This window comes from Hemicordylus capensis, chromosome 7 (assembly GCF_027244095.1).
Source record: "Hemicordylus capensis ecotype Gifberg chromosome 7, rHemCap1.1.pri, whole genome shotgun sequence".
Taxonomy (NCBI): Eukaryota; Metazoa; Chordata; class Lepidosauria; order Squamata; family Cordylidae; genus Hemicordylus; species Hemicordylus capensis.
Window position 1 is genome coordinate 37,433,854 of NC_069663.1, and position 17,199 is coordinate 37,451,052.

The window sequence follows — 17,199 nt, forward strand, 5'->3', positions numbered from 1 at the left end:
TGGATCCATATTGCACATTTTTTAAAAACAGAAACACTACAAACATTTTGGGAATTTACTGGCATTATGATTTATTAAACATGTTGCTTACAGCAAAGCTACTTGTCATGAACATAATCTCTCTGATCTGCTTATTACTCTTCATTAGCACTATGTTATGGATACAGCCTGGGAGTGAGAGAGTTCAGGTTAACAGAACATTTCTTAACTCGAGGCAGCCTGAAACTCCAAAAGTACAAGCACCAGCCCCAATTTTCTATATGTATTTTTAAAAATTCAATGCAAAGAAGAGGGTTGGGATGCAGGCAAAATGTATCGCCTTGCATCAGGGCAACTTCTCTCCATCCCAACTCAATATCCATCTGTTGAATGCTGAGACTCCCCTTGGACATTCCGTTTTTCCACCAACACCACCCCATCCCCTCTCCTTAGTTTAAAAGGGGAACCAGCAGCACCCCTGAGATATTTCACAGTTGGCTTGGCTTGACAGGCAGCAAGGAACACAAGCCACCGGTGCTGGGGTTTTTTTTTTTCCCCTGGGGACGCTGAGAGCGCGCGGAGAAAGCGGGGGCGACCAGACCAAAGTTGCCAAATACCTTTTCTTGGGGGAAATGCAGTTTGCATAGAGAACTTGCTCATACTTCGGGGAAAGAAGGGGAGAGGGAGAGACTGGAGCGCTGGAAGTTTCTGTCCCTGGGAGGCAGGGAATCCATGAGGCAGAGAGTTGGACCACACCGGGCACCTGAAGGAGAGGTAGTGGGGTGGGGGGGAGCCATTTCTCGCCTGAATGCGACGTGTGGAAGCACCTTACCTAATCCGAGGGGGGCTCTTAGCCTGCGTGGGCCCCCCCTCCAGGGGGGAGTTGCCAAGGGGCAGGAAGAAGAAAGCGGGCCAGGCACTTGTCGCAACGTTGCTCTCTTGGGGGAGAGTCTCTACTCCACCGGACCTGCAGCACAGCAGCAGCAGCCACGACCCCGTTCCCGAGAGCTGCAAGAAGAGGCAGCACCTTAGCGAAAGCTCCCCATCCTCGCGCAGCGGAGGGAGGTCAAGGGGAGCGAGGACGGGGCCGAGCCAGGCAGGGCTGCTGCTGCTGCTGCGAATGAGCGCGCGCGCGGAAGAGGGAGCCCGCCAGCAGCTGCTGCTCACAAGCTCCTTCTTTTTTTCTCGGGGACGGGCGGCGGAGGCAGCTCAGGAGAGGCCGCGCTGGGTTGGCTGCCCGGGTTGCGCTCTGCGCTCGCTGGCGGAGTCTCTCCCCCCCCCCGCCGCCTCCTTTTCTCTGGAGTAGTTTCCAGCTTCGGGGTTGTTTTTCCTTGACACGGACGCAGGAGGGGAGCGTGCTATTTAAGTACCGGGGGAAGGGGGGAACACCCACCTCTGTCATTATTAAGAAGAAGAATCAGCTGCTGCTTCTTCTTTTTCTTTCTTTTTTTTAAAAATAAGAATTGTGGAAAGCAACTCTGCTCAGAACGTACCCTCCTCTCTCGAGGCTCCTCATGGTTTCTCCTCAAAAAGGACCCAATAAACTATGGTCAGCATGTACTCCCCCCCCCCATAGCAATTGCTCCTCAAAATATACCCCACAAAGCTATGCAGTTGCTCCTCAATGGGCTCTCTCTCAAACTATGCACAGTTTCTTCTCAAAGTGTGTCCTCTCTCAAAGCTATACAGTTGTTCCTCAAAAGTGTGCCTCCTCTCAATCATTTCTCCACCAAATATCCCCCCCCCTTCTCAAACTATCCTCAAAACGTACACAAACACACACCTGGCTATTTCTCCTCCAAATGAGCCCCCCTCAAACTGTATCCTCCTCTGAGCTATACACTTTCTCTTCCAAGTCATGTAAGCCCTCTCCTCCAAATTATTTCTCCTCCAAAGGAAACCCTCCCCCTCAAACTATCCTCAAAATGTACTCCCCTCCTGGCTATTTCTCCTCCAAAGGTATCCCCTTCAGATTGTGACCTTCATCAAAGCTATAGTTTCTCCTCAAAACGTCTCCCCTCTCAAAATTATATGCTTTCTCCCCAAAATGTACTCCCCTGCTCAAAACTATGCCATTTTCCCACAAATGTCCCCCTCAAAAATAAGTTGTTTCTCCTCAAAATGGCACCCCTTCAAATTATATCCCCCTCCATCAAAGCTATAGTTTCTCCTCAAAATGTACCCCCCCTCAAAAAAACAAAAACAAAAAACAACCCAACTATCCTCAAAAAAAAATGCACCCTTTCTCCCAACCTATGTCCTTGCTCTTCTCAAAATGCACTCCTCCTCTCAAAGGGATATAGTTTCTCCTCGGGATGTATCAAATCAAATCAAATCAAAATGTACTCCCCTCAAATTACAGTATATACAGTTTCCCTTCAAAATGTATCCCCTCTCGTATAAACGATTCTCAAAATGCACCCCCTCTCCTAAAGCTATACACTTTCTCCACAAAATGTGCCCCCTCAGACTATGCATTCTTCCTCCACAAAATGTACCCCCCTCTCCTTTCTCGAAACTCTTCACTGTTCCAATTCCAGTTTTCTCTCAGCTGAGCAAATGAGAACTGCTTTGGGAGAAGCCAAAGCAGTTAAATCAGTTTCAAACTGCTTTAAAGTGGAGTGTGGATATAATGGAGAACCACACTGTCACCAGTGACCCCCTTTCTCAGAAGCAAAACATGAATGCTAGTGAATTACAGAAAGAAGTTGAGAGGGCAGATAGTAAAATGCTTTGGGATTTAAGTCCACTTAGGGTTGCCAGCTTTCTTCTCCAGCTCTACTCCTGTGACTTTAACAGCAGCCTGACACACAGAAATGTAGAGATGAAATATTTCTCACTACTTGTTTCCCTGCCAGGAAAATCTCACCTGCTAAATTTCCAGAGCTGCTGAGGAGGTGTAGAGAAATAAGTGGCACCTGTCCATTTTATCTGTGCCTCTCCTGTACTTTTAGCAGCAACCTAAGTATTTTCCACACAGCAGGTTTTCTGCAAGGCTTTACTGCAAGTTCGAAGTCTCCCCACCAAAAAAAAAAAAAACAAGGCAAAAAGTGATTTTATTTTATTTTTAACCCTGGATATAAATCGGGCTACACTCAAATGCAAGGTTTATTAACCCTGGGCCCCCAGATGCTGTTGGACTACAACTCCCATCATCCTCAGCCACAAAGGCCATGTCTGGGGATGATGGGAGTTGTAGTCCAACATCTGGGGGCCCAGGGTTAAGAAACCTTGCTCTAATGCACAATGAAAAATGCAAATTGTGTGTAAAGTGCTCCCCGATAGATCACAGGGACTTCAGGATAAATCTGGCCGATATATGTGAATGTATACCTGGAGGAGATGTGAGCTAAAAGCCCTGTGTGAAAAACACCCTGGCCTTGCTCCTATGCTCTTAGCAGCAACCTGACTCACAGAGAAGAAAGATACACACTCTAGCAAACGGAAATGCAAAAGAATTTTACTGTGTTTGCCTTCACAACCTTGTGATCATAGTTCACAATCATTCATGTTTCGCGAGGAACAAAGAAGGAATTGCATTAGCATCAGTGTGACTGATGTTCTCTTGTTCTCAGCTACAAACTAAGCAGTTTCAAGTCGGTTCAAGTTGTAAAAGCAAGGCAAATGAAAAAGGTGTCATCAGCCCTCCTCCCCGCCCACCGCTTTCTGATCCACTATCTAAACTCAGGGCTAGCCAACAATGGTGAATGTTTATATACCGCTATTCAACAAAAGTTCCCAACACAGTTTACATAGATATAAACAAACAAACAAAACAAAACAAATAAATTAAAATGGCTCCTTGTCCCCAAAGGGCTCACAATCTAAAAAAGAAACATAAGATGGACACCAGCAACAGCCACTGGAGGGATGTTGTGCTCCCCCTGCTAAATAAAGAGAATCACCACTTTTAAAAGGTGCCTCTTTGCCAGTTAGCAGAGCTAAACTAGGCATGATGTGGGAGCTCCATACTGTATTTACCCAAATCTACAAGCCCCCTCCCAGTTATTTCCTGTTAAATGGGGGAGGGGGTCATCTTAGATTCAGATTCCTCTTCCTTTTAAGTTAATGCAGGTATAGCCTGTATTTATCCTCTATCTTTGAAGGCATCGTCTTACATTTAGAGTTGTCTTCTATTTGGGGAACTTCGGTATTTGAAGCTTCTTACGTCTCTACCCCCCCCCCCCACAAAGTAGCCATGGGAAATGTGATTTAAATCAGGAATTTGGCATGGTGATAAAGGTTTAGAGCAGGGGTTCTCAACCTTGGGTCTGCAAATGTTGTTGGACTATAACTCCCATTTTCCCCAACCACAACAGCCAAGGGAATGATGGGAGTTGTAGTCCAACAGCATCCAGGAATCCAAGTTTGAGAACCCTTTGTTTAGACCCCTCTACCCAATACCATGCCTGCATTCCAAATGCCCCCTCACTACTTTTTGGAAAATAAGAATTTATCAGGAAATCCAAATCCAGAGTTCCCATCTAGTCTTGCCCTTAAAGTAACAGGTTTTGGGGGACAAAGACTCCACCCCCCCCTTAGGTTACTCTGCCAGATACAATGCATACTATTGATATGTACAGAATATAACTGTGATGGATAACATTTATTTCCTGAAATCTTTTCAGCCATGTACAACTTTCACAAGTGCGTCTGGTTTTTTGGATGCAGAGCTAGAACAGAAGTGGAATGTTCCGGATATTCCTATCATCACCTTGATCCTTTTTCCGCCTCTGGTAGCCTCAGCTCATTTATCTTCGGCAGGAGGGGCCCAGCCCCCATGCTTTCATTGGCCATCGTATTAGACATATTATTTTTGTGTGAATGCACGGAGATGTCTCGCAGACAGGTGTTCCAAGCGTGGCTCATCCATTCACTCATCCTCCCCAGACCCTGTTACTTTTGGACACATCAGGTCTCACTCCTCCAGCTCTATCAACAAAAGAAGCAAAGCTCTGAGTGAGCTCCAGGAAACTATATGAATGAGTGAAAGAGCCAGTGAGAGCCTCTAAGGAGCAGTTGTCAGAATGCAGCACGCCATAGTATCCTCTATCCACCTCGGTCATGCCTCCCTTTCCACCTCTGTAGTCAGCTCTAGATCCAAGCCATCTGCTGCTCCCATACACTTGTTTAAACAAAACAAAAATTAAAATGCACATGCACATTCATACAATGCACAGATTTTTTTTCCTTTTGTCCATTTGTTTTAATCTCTAAAAATGGAATACAGTATATAAAATTCTATAAAAACAAATACCTGTCTAACTAGCTACGTAACTAAAGTAATCTAACTAAAGAGCTAATGCAGCATAATGACAAGGAGACAAGTCCTTGATTCAAATCTGGTCCATAAATGCCGAAAGTGGCCTTACACAAACCGCTCTCTAGTGCTTTCCAGATAAGACCCTGCAATGGGCTCACGGCGTATCTCTGAAGTGTGCTTCCCCACTTCCTGTGTTGTGACACCGCAGTCCCTATGCTGACAGCAGAGTACTGTTCACATTTCCAATGCCTTGTTTCGAATTTCATCATTGCAATATAGTGCTATGATGTCGTATATCCGACATAAACAAGTTGCTGTTTTTCCTGGTTGTTAGTTTTCGTGAGTCTGCTCCCCCTAGTGGACACTTTGCTATTTATGTTTTGAATGTGATTTGCCTGAACGGAAGCATTTTGCTGCTGTTGAGCGGTTAAACTGGAAAGCACCACTCTCTCTTTGACTCAGTCCTCCATCTGTAATATGGGTATAATAATACTGACACACACACCCTTACAGAGTTGTTAGGAACATAGGAAACTGCCATATACTGAGTCAGACCATTGTTCCATCTAGCTCAGTATTGTCTACACTGACTGGCAGTGGCTCTCCATGGTTCCAGGCAGGAGTCTTTCCCAGGAGATGCCACCTGGGACCTTTTGGATGCAAAGCAGGTGCTCTACCACTGAACTACAGCCCCATCTTCTTGTAGAGATTACAAGAAGATGATGTATGTGGAATGCTTTTAGAGTCAAAAAAACAACAATAAAGGTAAAGTGTGCTATCAAGTCCATTTCAACACCTGGCACCCACAGAGGCCTGTGGTTGTCTTGGGTAGAATACAGGAGGGGTTTACTGTTGCCTCCTCCTGTGCAGTCTGAGATGGTGCCTTTCAGCACTTTCCTATATCGCTGCTGCCTGATATAGCTGTTTCCCATAGTCTGAGAAACATACCAGCGGGGATTCGAACTGGCAACCTTCTGCTTGTTAGTCAACCATTTCCCTGCTGCGCCACATAAGAGAAGCTATTAAATAAATAAATGTAACGAATCATTTGGGAGGCACTTGACAGAAAGTAGAATAACATTTTTTTAAGCAGAAGGTAAGACCAAACACCTCCCCAAAGTGGAACTTTTAGCCCTGTTATTGGTTCCTTATATTCATAGCCGACCTTTCCCCATCACGGAACTCAGGGCGATGTTCATGTGTTCTCAGGCAGTCCCCCATCCAAGCATCTGCCAGACCTAGACCTACCTAGCTTCAGCGAGGTGGCTGTATCATGTGCTCTCAGATTTTTCCCCCTTTTTAAAAAAAACTTTATTAGTTTAAAATTTACAGTGTAGAACAAAATTAATCCAAACACAAACAGCAAAACATCATATGACAAACCCCAACTCATCAATGCATCCACATTCTAATATTATTTGGGCACTTTCCAGATTAGCTGCTCAGCAGCAGCAAAATGCCTCCGTTTAGGCAAATCGCATTCAAAACATAAATAGCAGAGGGAGCAGTCTCATGAAAACTGGTAACCCGAAAAAAGAGCAACCTGTTTATGCTGGATATATGACATCATAGCACAATATCGCAGCGATTAAATTTTAAACAAGGCATTGGAAATGTGAACGGCACCCTGCTGTCAGCATAGTGACTGCAGTGTCACAACGCAGGAAGTGTCGAAGCACACTGCCGAGATACGACATGACCCCATTGCAGGGTGTAATCTGGAAAGCACCCAGTGGGGTAAGAACTGGCATACAGAATGAAATCTGACGATATTACATAAAAAGTGTTATTTGCAGTCTGGTTTGCACAGTACCAAATAATATGGGTTAACTTTTCTGAAATCACAATATGTCATAGAATAGACGCTTATTCCAGATATCCATCAACATGGTTTGATTTTTCCAGTGCTTGGCTATAGCTAACCTGCAGCAGTTACCATAAACTCCACTATTTTTTTTGATGACACATCTGTATTGACCCCAGCAAATATATTTACTAACGCCAGCTGGGGGCATAATCCTATTTGTGATCCTGCTCATCTCCATGTGCTCTCAGATTATGCCCTATGCCTTCTGATATTTTATTTATTTATTTGATTTCAATACTATTAGGATACTATTTCTGATAATAACAGACCACAAGGAATATAAACAATGTAAAACATTTTCCCTTAACTGGTGTGACTTTATAATCTATGACAGCGATGTAGTTGCAAATTCAGAAGTGCAGAAGGTGCTCTCCATGACAGCCCCCTGGCCATGGCCACCCCAACAGCCAAGAGAAACCAAGATGTGCCTGTGCTCCGTCCCTGTGCGTCCCCCTCCCTCCACTACACCCCTGATCTATGCATCCTTGTAAAGCAAAGAGGTTGATGGAGAGTTTAAGCTGAACAAAAGTACATGGTAAGGTATATCAGGCCAATGAGAGCCAAAGAAATTAGCACTGGGGTCATTACAGAATGTTGTAAATGGCCTTGAGGAGAGGTGAGAATAGAAATATCAAAAGAAAATTTCTTCCCTCTGTTTCTTCTTTCTTCCATCTTTTAGTTTTACTTTTCATACATTTAGTGTTCTGGAGTCATCAGGAAATGCACAAAGACCTCTCATCAGTCACTGAAATGTTCACAACTGAACAACAACGCCGAAAAAGTATGTTTGTGGGTGTCCCTGGATATGGAATTCCCAGCAGATCAGGGTAGGGAGTGTAGAATCATTCCAGGAAACTCAGTAGACGTAGCTTTCTATTCATGGCACCATCTTTTCTGCTGCCCTGGATTCAGGCTTGGGAAAGAAGCAGCAGGGGGCATTATGGTGGCGCAGTGGTAAAAACTGCCGCCCTGGTGGCGCAGTGGTAAAAACTGCCGCCCTGTAACCAGAAGGTTGCAAGTTCGATCCTGACCAGGGGCTCAAGGTTGACTCAGCCTTCCATCCTTCCGAGGTCGGTAAAATGAGTACCCAGAATGTTGGGGGCAATATGCTAAATCACTGTAAACCGCTTAGAGAGCTTCGGCTATAAAGCGGTATATAAATGTAAGTGCTATTGCTATTGCTATTGCTATTATTGCACAGTATAGATGTATATGTTTCTTGGGAGCAATTGACTGAGAAGCATTAGGAAGTTGGTAGGAATGGAGGCTAGAATGGGAATGTGGGAGGTGAACACAACCAGCGATACTGGGTGGAATCCAGGGCTTGGGCCAAATAGTGGGTAGGGCATGGGCTGGAACTGGCAGGCATGACATCCGAAAAACAGCACACTGGTGATTCTGCTCTTTTAAAAATGTATGAACAGTCCTGCCGGATGAGACCAATATAATCAATCAATCAATCAGCCTCTATTACGCTCAGAGACCAGCATTATATTTTATCCACTAAAGGGACTAATAGTAAATACAGGTTGCAAATACAGGAGGATAAAAGTATAATTCACATCATAAAAGGTCTAAAGTTAAGAATGATTGCATTTAAAAGGAGACAAACCAATATAAACTAAGCGCAGCACTGTTTCCAGCAGTAGGCCATCATAGGCTTCTGGAAATTCATAAGCAGAATATGATGGCAATAATCCTCTCTTGTTTATCTCCATCTTCAAGTGTTTGCAGATATACTATCCCTGAAAATGGAGGTTCAGTTTTAGCTATCTGGCTAATAGCTGTTGTGAGGCCTGTCCTCCATGCATCTAACTCACTTTAAAGGTATCTAAGGCAGGAGCCATTACTGCATCTCGTGGCAGTAAATTCCGTAACTTAAGATGTGTTGGCTAAATAAATAGTTCCTGCCCAATCAGTTTCATTGACTGGCACTGCATTCTTTAGGAGCAGCAGAAAAAGGTATTTCTAGATAGTTTTCTCTCTCATGTTCCCCGGTCATCTTTTTGGTTGAACCATGTTTTTAAATGAACCTCCACCCTAAGTGCTTTCACTTTTCCTCTTAGAGAAGGTGTTCCGACCTATTTATCATTTTGGTTATCCTTTTAGGGGCCAAGATTCACCCCCACCACCACCCATGAGGGCTGGTTGGCTTTTATTTATGCATACCACTTGGGAGTTGGCCTTGCTTCTAGTCAATTTCACCGCAATTATCATCTGACAAGGGTATGTAAAAACATGACCAGGGGCTTCATTAGGGGGTGGCCCACCCACGGGACCCCACTGAATTGCTCAGAGTCCTGAATCTCATCAGCCACTCCCTTCTCCAGGACCTCTTCCAGAAAGAAAGTGCAGTAGTGGAGGCAGTTGCACAGAGCAGGGGAGGGGGCTCCTAGCCTCACCTAGCTTTCTGCTGCTTCTGTGGGACTGGGCCCCAGATCTTTTAGGTACCTAGCAAGGCTCCTCCTTCACTGAACTCTCATAAACAGTCTTACCTGGTTTTAAGAACAGGAAGAGAAGAACTGCAAGAGCTGAACTTCTGCAGCAGATCTCCTTGCAAGAGCTCCACCCCTCTGCAAGCAAACCATTATGAGCATGGAGGAGTATTCAGTGACATATCAGTTGTGATTGGAATACTAACTGAAAGAACTGATAAGAAAACTACAAGTTGTGATGAGAAGGTCCCCTTTTATAGCATGGTAAATACCAGGAACACGAGAGATTTCAGATGTACAGCCATTCTGTAAAAATATAGTTTCCTATGAAAAATGGCAGGCTTTAAAAACTGGTGGGTTTTCTTTCCTTCATATTTAAGTCTTTCCATAAATGTGAATGAACACGGTGTCATTTCTGTAATTTGAGGTCAAGGACTTTTTCCGGACATTAAAATATTTTCTGGAGTAAAACAGACTGGCATGCATGTAATTGATTTAATGCAATTGTTTTCTATTTCTACATATGCAATAAAACAAACAAGCAATACAATATACAGTTAGTTTCCTATTTATTGAAATAGTGGGAAACAAAACATTTGTTACACAAGCAGATAATTCCAGCTGTGGATGAAAAGTTTGTAAATAAAGGCTTTAAAAATACATGTAAAATGCAAATTTCTAAAGGTAAAGTGTGCTGTCAAGTTGATTTTGACTCCTGGCGCCCACAGAATCCTGTGGTTTTACTTTGGTAGAATACAGGAGGGGTTTACCATTGCCTCCTCCCATGCAGTATGAGATGATGCCTTTCAGCATCTTCCTATATTGCTGCTGCCCAATATAGTACTATTTTAGGACAGATCATATTTACCCAAATAGAAGACGAGACTAGATTTAGGACGACCCCTTTAAAAGTATAGATTAAATCCAGGCTATACCTTTATTTAGCCAAGAGAAAGAAGAATCTGAAATTAAAAGGGCACACACCACAGACACACACGCACACCAGTTTCTAAAATAAAGGAACTCTGTAGGAAACTGGTCTTAGATTCAGGAAAATATGGTGATGTTCAGGGGGATTTGTGTTATTTGAATATGTTATATTGGATTGTATCCTCTGCTTTTGCAGAAAGAGAAATAATTTGTATTTGCACAAAGAAGGATGGTTTTCACCAATCCACCTTCATTTGACAGCCTCCCATGCCATGTCCTATCCTGTCCAAGGGGAACACAGACACATACGGACTCTCAAGAGTGGGTTTTAGGGGGTTAAAGGGGAGCTGTGGAGAGGAGTGAGTGAGTAACTTCCTTCTTCATATACTAGTATATAGCTCATAGTTATTTTTATATCATTCCTCATAGTAAAGAGATATTTTGTACTTTTTTCTTTAAGCTGAGGAACATCATGAAGAACAATAATGCTATACTGGATTATTTGTACTTTCTATTTTTTACACTATAAATGTTAAAGCTTGTACACATTAAAAGTAGATTTTTAAATACCAAAGATTTCAAATTAACAGAACTGTGTTTTCTGAAATGTATATCACAAACCTTGATTTGTGCATCTTTTCCTTTACTGTAAAACTCAAATACTGAGCTCAACAGCTGCCTGGGCAGTTTGCATACATTTCACTGCAAAGCAGTCACAGGCTTTTTGTAAGTAGACTTCAACACCATTGTCCAAGAGTTAAGATTGCTAATTATAATGCTCAGCATAAAAAGAGTGTGTTCCCTGTGTACAAAAGAGTTTCATAAACAGTATCTCAGTAATCCTTACGGCAGCCATGTATGCCAGGCAAGTATGCATTTATTTATTTAAGATATTTGTATCCCGCCATCTGCCAGAGTACAAGAGCGCTGCTGGATCAGGTCCAAGGCCTGTCTAATCCAGCTTCCTGTTTTCCACAGTGGCCCACCAGATGCCTCCAAGAAGTCCACAAGTAGGAGATGAAGACTCCCTCTCCTGCTGTTTTTCCCTTGCATTGGAGAGCCTGCAGTGGGAATTCAGGGGCATTTCACCTCTGAGCCTGGAGGTAGTATATAGCCATCCAGGCTAGTTGCCAATAATTGACTTGTCCTCCAGGGATTTGTCTAATCCTCTTTTAAAAATCATCTAATCCTCTTTTAAAATCATCTAGTGGCCATCACCACACCTTGTGACAGTGGGTTCCCTAGACGAATTATGCACTGTGGGAAGAAATACTTCCTTTTGTCCACCCTAAATCTCCCACTAATCAGTTCCATTGGGAGACCTCTGGTTCTAGCATTGTGAGAGAGGAGGGAAATCTCCTCTCTATCAACTTTATTGATTTGATTTTATTTATATACCCATTTATATTATTTATATACCCACACCCCATGTGAAGAGCCAGACAGGGGCCGGGCGGAAGGGGAGCGCTGCAGGCAGCCGTGGCTGACACACGATCAAAAGGAGGTTAGGCAGGCTAGCCGCCAGAGAACCACCAGGCCAACCCACAAGTCTGGTGGTTCTCATGACCACGCAAAAGTGGGCTAATGTAGCCCAGCCCACTTTCACACAGATATATGAATAGCTTCATGATTTCCTAAGCCTCAGTTACATCCTTTTTGTTGCCTTTCCCGCCCCCAAACCAAGGTTTCTTAACCTTGGGCCCCCAGATGTTGTCGGACGACAACTCCCATCATCCCCAGACATGGCCTTTGTGGCTGAGGATGATGGGAGTTGTAGTCCGACAACATCTGGGGGCCCAAGGTTAAGAAAGCCAGCTCTCAGTCAGACAGCAAAAACATTTAAAACACTGAATAAACAACACACATGGAAACATGGCCAGCAGTAGAACAATAAAAACAGGAAAATACAAATATTATCTCCACCTTTGCTTTTTATTTTTACATTTATAGTCCACTCTTCCTCCAAGGTGCCTGCATGGTTATATTTATCCCCACCACAACCCTGTGCAGTAGGTTAGGCTGAGAGGTAAGTGACTGGCCCAGAATCACCCAGCAAGTCTCATGGCTGAAAGGGGATCTTGAACTTGAGTCTCCCCAATCTAACCACCGCAAGGAAGGGTCTGAAGGATGTGCATTTTGCCTACAATCAGCTATCAGTTTCACAGCTGAGGCGAGATGGAACTGGGAACTAGACAGCTCAAGTCATGCCCTGATCTATGACACTAGACCTGTTTACCTCTTCCTAAGATGTTCCAAATGCAGCTCAGCTCTTTTGCAAACTCCAGCCCAGTTCCATGCATGATTACTCAGAAATACATGAAATAAGTACAGTGATGTGTATTGTCCCTTTAAAAAGGGAGCCTAGAAGGCTTCAGGGTGAGGCGGCCATGTGAAGGAATTGGGGAGGAGTTTCCGTTTTGCAGCAGAAGGTGCTGTTGGACCTGTAGGCTTTCCTCAGAGGGCTGAGAATAGTTCTAGGCCCAGCTGGGCTAGAAACCAGGCCGAGGCTGACATCCTGACTAAATTTACTTGAGGCAGTCCCATTGAAATTCAAAGGACAAGTTAGACATGCCTAACATCCTTTTAATTTCAATGGGACTTCCTCAAGTAAATTTAGTCAGGATGTCAGCCAGTTTACAGATATGTTGGATGTTTTTCTTTTTCTTTTACGCACTGAGATTTTGCAGTGGGTTGTAAGCAATAAATAGTTGAGTGACCCAACCAATCAAAGTTTATTGCAGTCATTGGCTAGTAAGATAACACAATAGCACAATAAGTTCCATTTAAACAATCATAAATTGGAGACGACTTGGATAAATCACTGACCTATCTTGCATGCAGCTACACAAAATTTAGCAACATTTAACGTCACTCCTCTATGCTTGTCCGACAACAGATAGAGTAAATAAAATTCATTGGTGTGTCCTAAACCACGAGATATAACGTCCTAAACGTTATGAGATGTTTATTACATCCTAAACATGTCTTAAACTATGAGAAATTTAAAGACATCTGTTCACCCAGGCTTTTAATTAATATCGTTTTAATGGTTTTGATGCTGTTTTAAAGTGTTCTTTTAAGAATTTTAAATTGTTGTAATGTTTTAAACTTTTCATTTTTGTTTTAACTAATTTTTACTTTGTTTTTATTTTGTTGTAAAGCGCCCAGAGACGTAAGTTTTGGGTGGTATAAAAATATGTAGATAGATAGATAGATAGATAGATAGATAGATAGATAGATAGATAACAAAGGGAGAATCAAACCCTTTCTGAGATTGCAGTAGACAGAGTGTACAACCGTTGAGTTATTAGGAGAGGCCTGGTGTGTGCTACCATCCTCGCATATTCAGTCACCTTGTTGTGAAGGCAGAAGGGAGATCAGGCCTAAGGTTGGGCACTGCCAGTTTGACATGGGATTGCTGACAAGCCTTTCTTCTCGGAACTGGCTCTCTGGCTTCAGAAACTCTCTCTTGGACTGTGGAGGCTGCCCAGCCCAGCCCATCTGGTCAGTTGTCTGTGCCAAATCAGGTTGCCTGGCTTCAGCCTTTGGCCTGCTGTGACCCCACATCTGCCTTGACTTCACGTATTGGCACGGTCTGAATCAGTTCCTTTCTCCACTTGCGCATCATGCCTGGGTGGGTCTAATCCGACAGGAAAGTGCTGCGCCCAGCTCAGCATGTGGCGCCATTTCCTTATCCATTTCCAGCTGTTGACAGGTATGCAAGGAGGGATGGAGGCCAGCCCGGCTTCCTGGTCCATTTCCCACTCCAGAGCAATGCTCAAAGCATGAACCAAAGAGAAACTCGTTCGGTGCATGCCATCCAGCAAGAAGATTAATGGGTGGGCTTCAGGCAAGGATTTAGAACGAGCGGGATTAGCAGGGATTTAAGAGCTCGGCTGCGGCTGCATCTGGAGATCTTTGGCAGAGGGCAGTTGATGTGTCGCCAGGGGCATTGTCCACTCTTTCTCCAGAAATGCTACAAAGAGACAGAGAGAAGACAAGAAGAGTTTTGTTTTTAGGGGAAGGAAGTCCTAGCTGTTTGCACTGAAAAGGGCCTCCAGTTTTGTTTTGTTTTCTCGAGTGTCAGGATTCCTGGTATTGGACTCCATGCTTGCTACTGCCTCCAGTGGAAATCCAGCACATTGCAGCTTCTCTCAGCCTCCAGACTCTTTGCTGACCCTGCCCACGGAGGCCTGCCATTGAATCCATGACAGGCAGGAGAAGTATAAGAGACTCCAGCTGGGTTCCGATGAAATTCGAAACCAGAGGTCCCGAACGTCCGAACCTGGGGAACTACACTAAAAGGATAAAATGGGCCCACGGTTTCCCTCCCCAAACTGCAACTGCTACTAACCCAAGTTCTCAAAGTGGTTTATGTAGAAAAATAAATAATACATAAATGAGATGGTCCCTTGTCCGCAGAGGGATCACAATCTGGGAAACAAAACATAAGGCAGACACCAGCAACAGCCACTGGAGGGATGCTATGCTGGGGGTGGACAGGGCCAGTTGCTTTCCCCCATATTAAATAAAAGAGAATCACCACTTTAAAAGGTGTATCATTGCTCAGTTAGCAGGGCTTTGTCACCCACTCCATGTCACCTTTGGTTATCTTTAAGTTTCTCTGTCCTGCCTGTGGCAGCAGTACGTTCGAACACGGCACTGCTGTTAGCCTTCTCCCAAGTCGGAGTTGAGAGAGGAAGCTCCTCCCTCACTCTGGCTGCTATTGGCTGTGCAGGCTGCCCTTCAGGAAAGAAGGAAGCCCGAACAGCCAGCTCCCTGCATCTCTGCGATCTCTCTGACTATAAAGAGGCCCCTCTCCCCAGCGTCTGAATATGGGTTGGAGAGTGGTGGGGGAAGGGGGCAGAACCGCGGGTCCATATTACGTCTGAACTGAGCCTTCCGTTTTATTCACTGCCTTAGTATCAAGGGTCTTTGAGCTGGTGTGCTCTTCTTTATTCTAGCACAGGCCTGCTCAACTCCGGCCCTCCTGCAGATGTCGAACTACAGCTCCCATAATCCCTGGCTATTGGCCACTGTGGTTGGGGATTATGGGAGTTGTAGTCCAAAAACAGCTGGGGGCCAAAATTGAGCAGGCCTGTTGTGGTGCCCGACTGGTTCCTGTCTGCTCCTTTGGGCTCCTGACTCTCCACCTCACTGGACCCTTGGCGTGACTCTGACTGCAGGCTCTGCTTTGACCTTCTGACCTGATGGATCATTGGTTCTGACCTCTTCACCACTCCTGAGCCTGTCCCCTGTTGTAACCCTCTGGCCTTCTGGTGGACTTGCTTGCTTGCCTCTCTGGTGTGTATTCAGACCCTGCCTCTACCCTCCTGGTGTGATCCTTTGACTCTCTGCACTGCCATTTCCAGCCCTTCTGGGCCTGGCCTCTGGAATCTTACTTATGGGCCACCTGCCGCCTGTCACAGGGGTAGGCAACCTTGGCTCTCCATCTGCTGCTGAGCTACAACTCTTATGCTGATATAAAAAGATTCCGAGCCCTTTCTCAGGATCGTGTGAGGGGCCTTGAGGGCAGGGAAGACAGAAGAAGCTCGCCTTCCCTGCACACAATCCCCCTGGCGAGTCATGGCATGCGGATCACGCACTCAGGCAGCGCGGAGGTGCAGGGGTCGGGACGAATGGTGCCGGCCCCTGGATATCCCACAGTGCACAGAACAGGTGTGCGGTGCATTGTGGGGATGCCCCCCAGCAACGACCGGGAGCCTGCCCTGTGCCAGGGCCAGCTGGGAACGAACACACAGTTAACCAGTGGGCTTCGTAGGAAGGCTTGCTGCTGTAATGCCAGCAGGAGCCACTCAGCTCCTGTCGGTTTGCACGGGCAGCCTAGCCCTAGCCGGTCTTGGCTGCTTGTGAGAACAGCCTCACCTTATCATCTGCTCAGGTGCCCCTGCAATTCGGGAGGAGTGGAAGATGTGGCACGTATTTCACATCACTGTGTTTTCTATAGCTCCCCACGCAGTAAACTGATTTTACCCCCTTTGACAGGTTTACCGGGAAGATCCTTAGAATTTTATATCACATATCTTCATGCTAATAAGAGTTACTTTCTGTGTTGCTAAATTCTGTGCTATTGCATATAAAGTCTGTCAAGGAATGGTTAAGGCTCAGTTGGTTAGGCAAAGATGTTTACCTGATTAGGAGAACGGTTCTTTACCAACATGTGGCTAGTTTGATAGATTGGCTGTACTGACTGTATGCTTACTATGAACTGTAATTGCTATGAACTGTTTCTGGTCAAGTACCGTAATAAAGATCCATCTATCTAATTCCCATGCTGCAATTTATTGCAGCTGAAGTGAAGTGTGCCGAAAAGTCGGTGTCAACTCCTGGTGCCCAGAGAGCCCTGTGGGGTTTCTTTGGTAGAATGCAGGAGGGGCTGACCATTGCCTCCTCCCGTGCAGTATGAGATGATGCCTTTCAGCATTTTCCTCTATCGCTGCTGCCTGATATAGGTATTTCCCATAGTCTGGGAAACACACCAGTGGGGATTCGAACCAGCAACCTTCTGCTTGTTAGTCAGGCATTTCATCGCTGCACCACTTAGGGTACAGCTACCCCTGCTGTAATAGAACAAGGGGGGACAAATGTCCCTAGTTTTCTGAGGAAGAGGGGCCCACCAGCTGAGTGACAGCTTGCTTCTTTGCTCTCCCCCCTCCCACCTTTCCAAAGAAGGAGGTAAGGAAGTGGATGGAAAAGTTGACGAC

The 17,199-nt window shown here is 45.0% G+C and overlaps 1 protein-coding gene across 2 annotated transcripts in view; it reads right to left on the reverse strand.

Annotated features, from left to right (window-relative positions):
• The window catches only part of COL8A2 (collagen type VIII alpha 2 chain), a 200,312-nt gene extending 199,037 nt beyond the window's left edge, over window positions 1–1,275 (reverse strand). For both annotated transcript variants that reach the window (XM_053267903.1, XM_053267900.1), the window contains exon 1: window positions 812–1,275. The gene's annotated coding sequence lies outside the window, so the exon portion shown is untranslated. The remainder of the gene's footprint in view (window positions 1–811) is intronic.
• Between the last annotated feature and the right edge of the window lie 15,924 nt (window positions 1,276–17,199).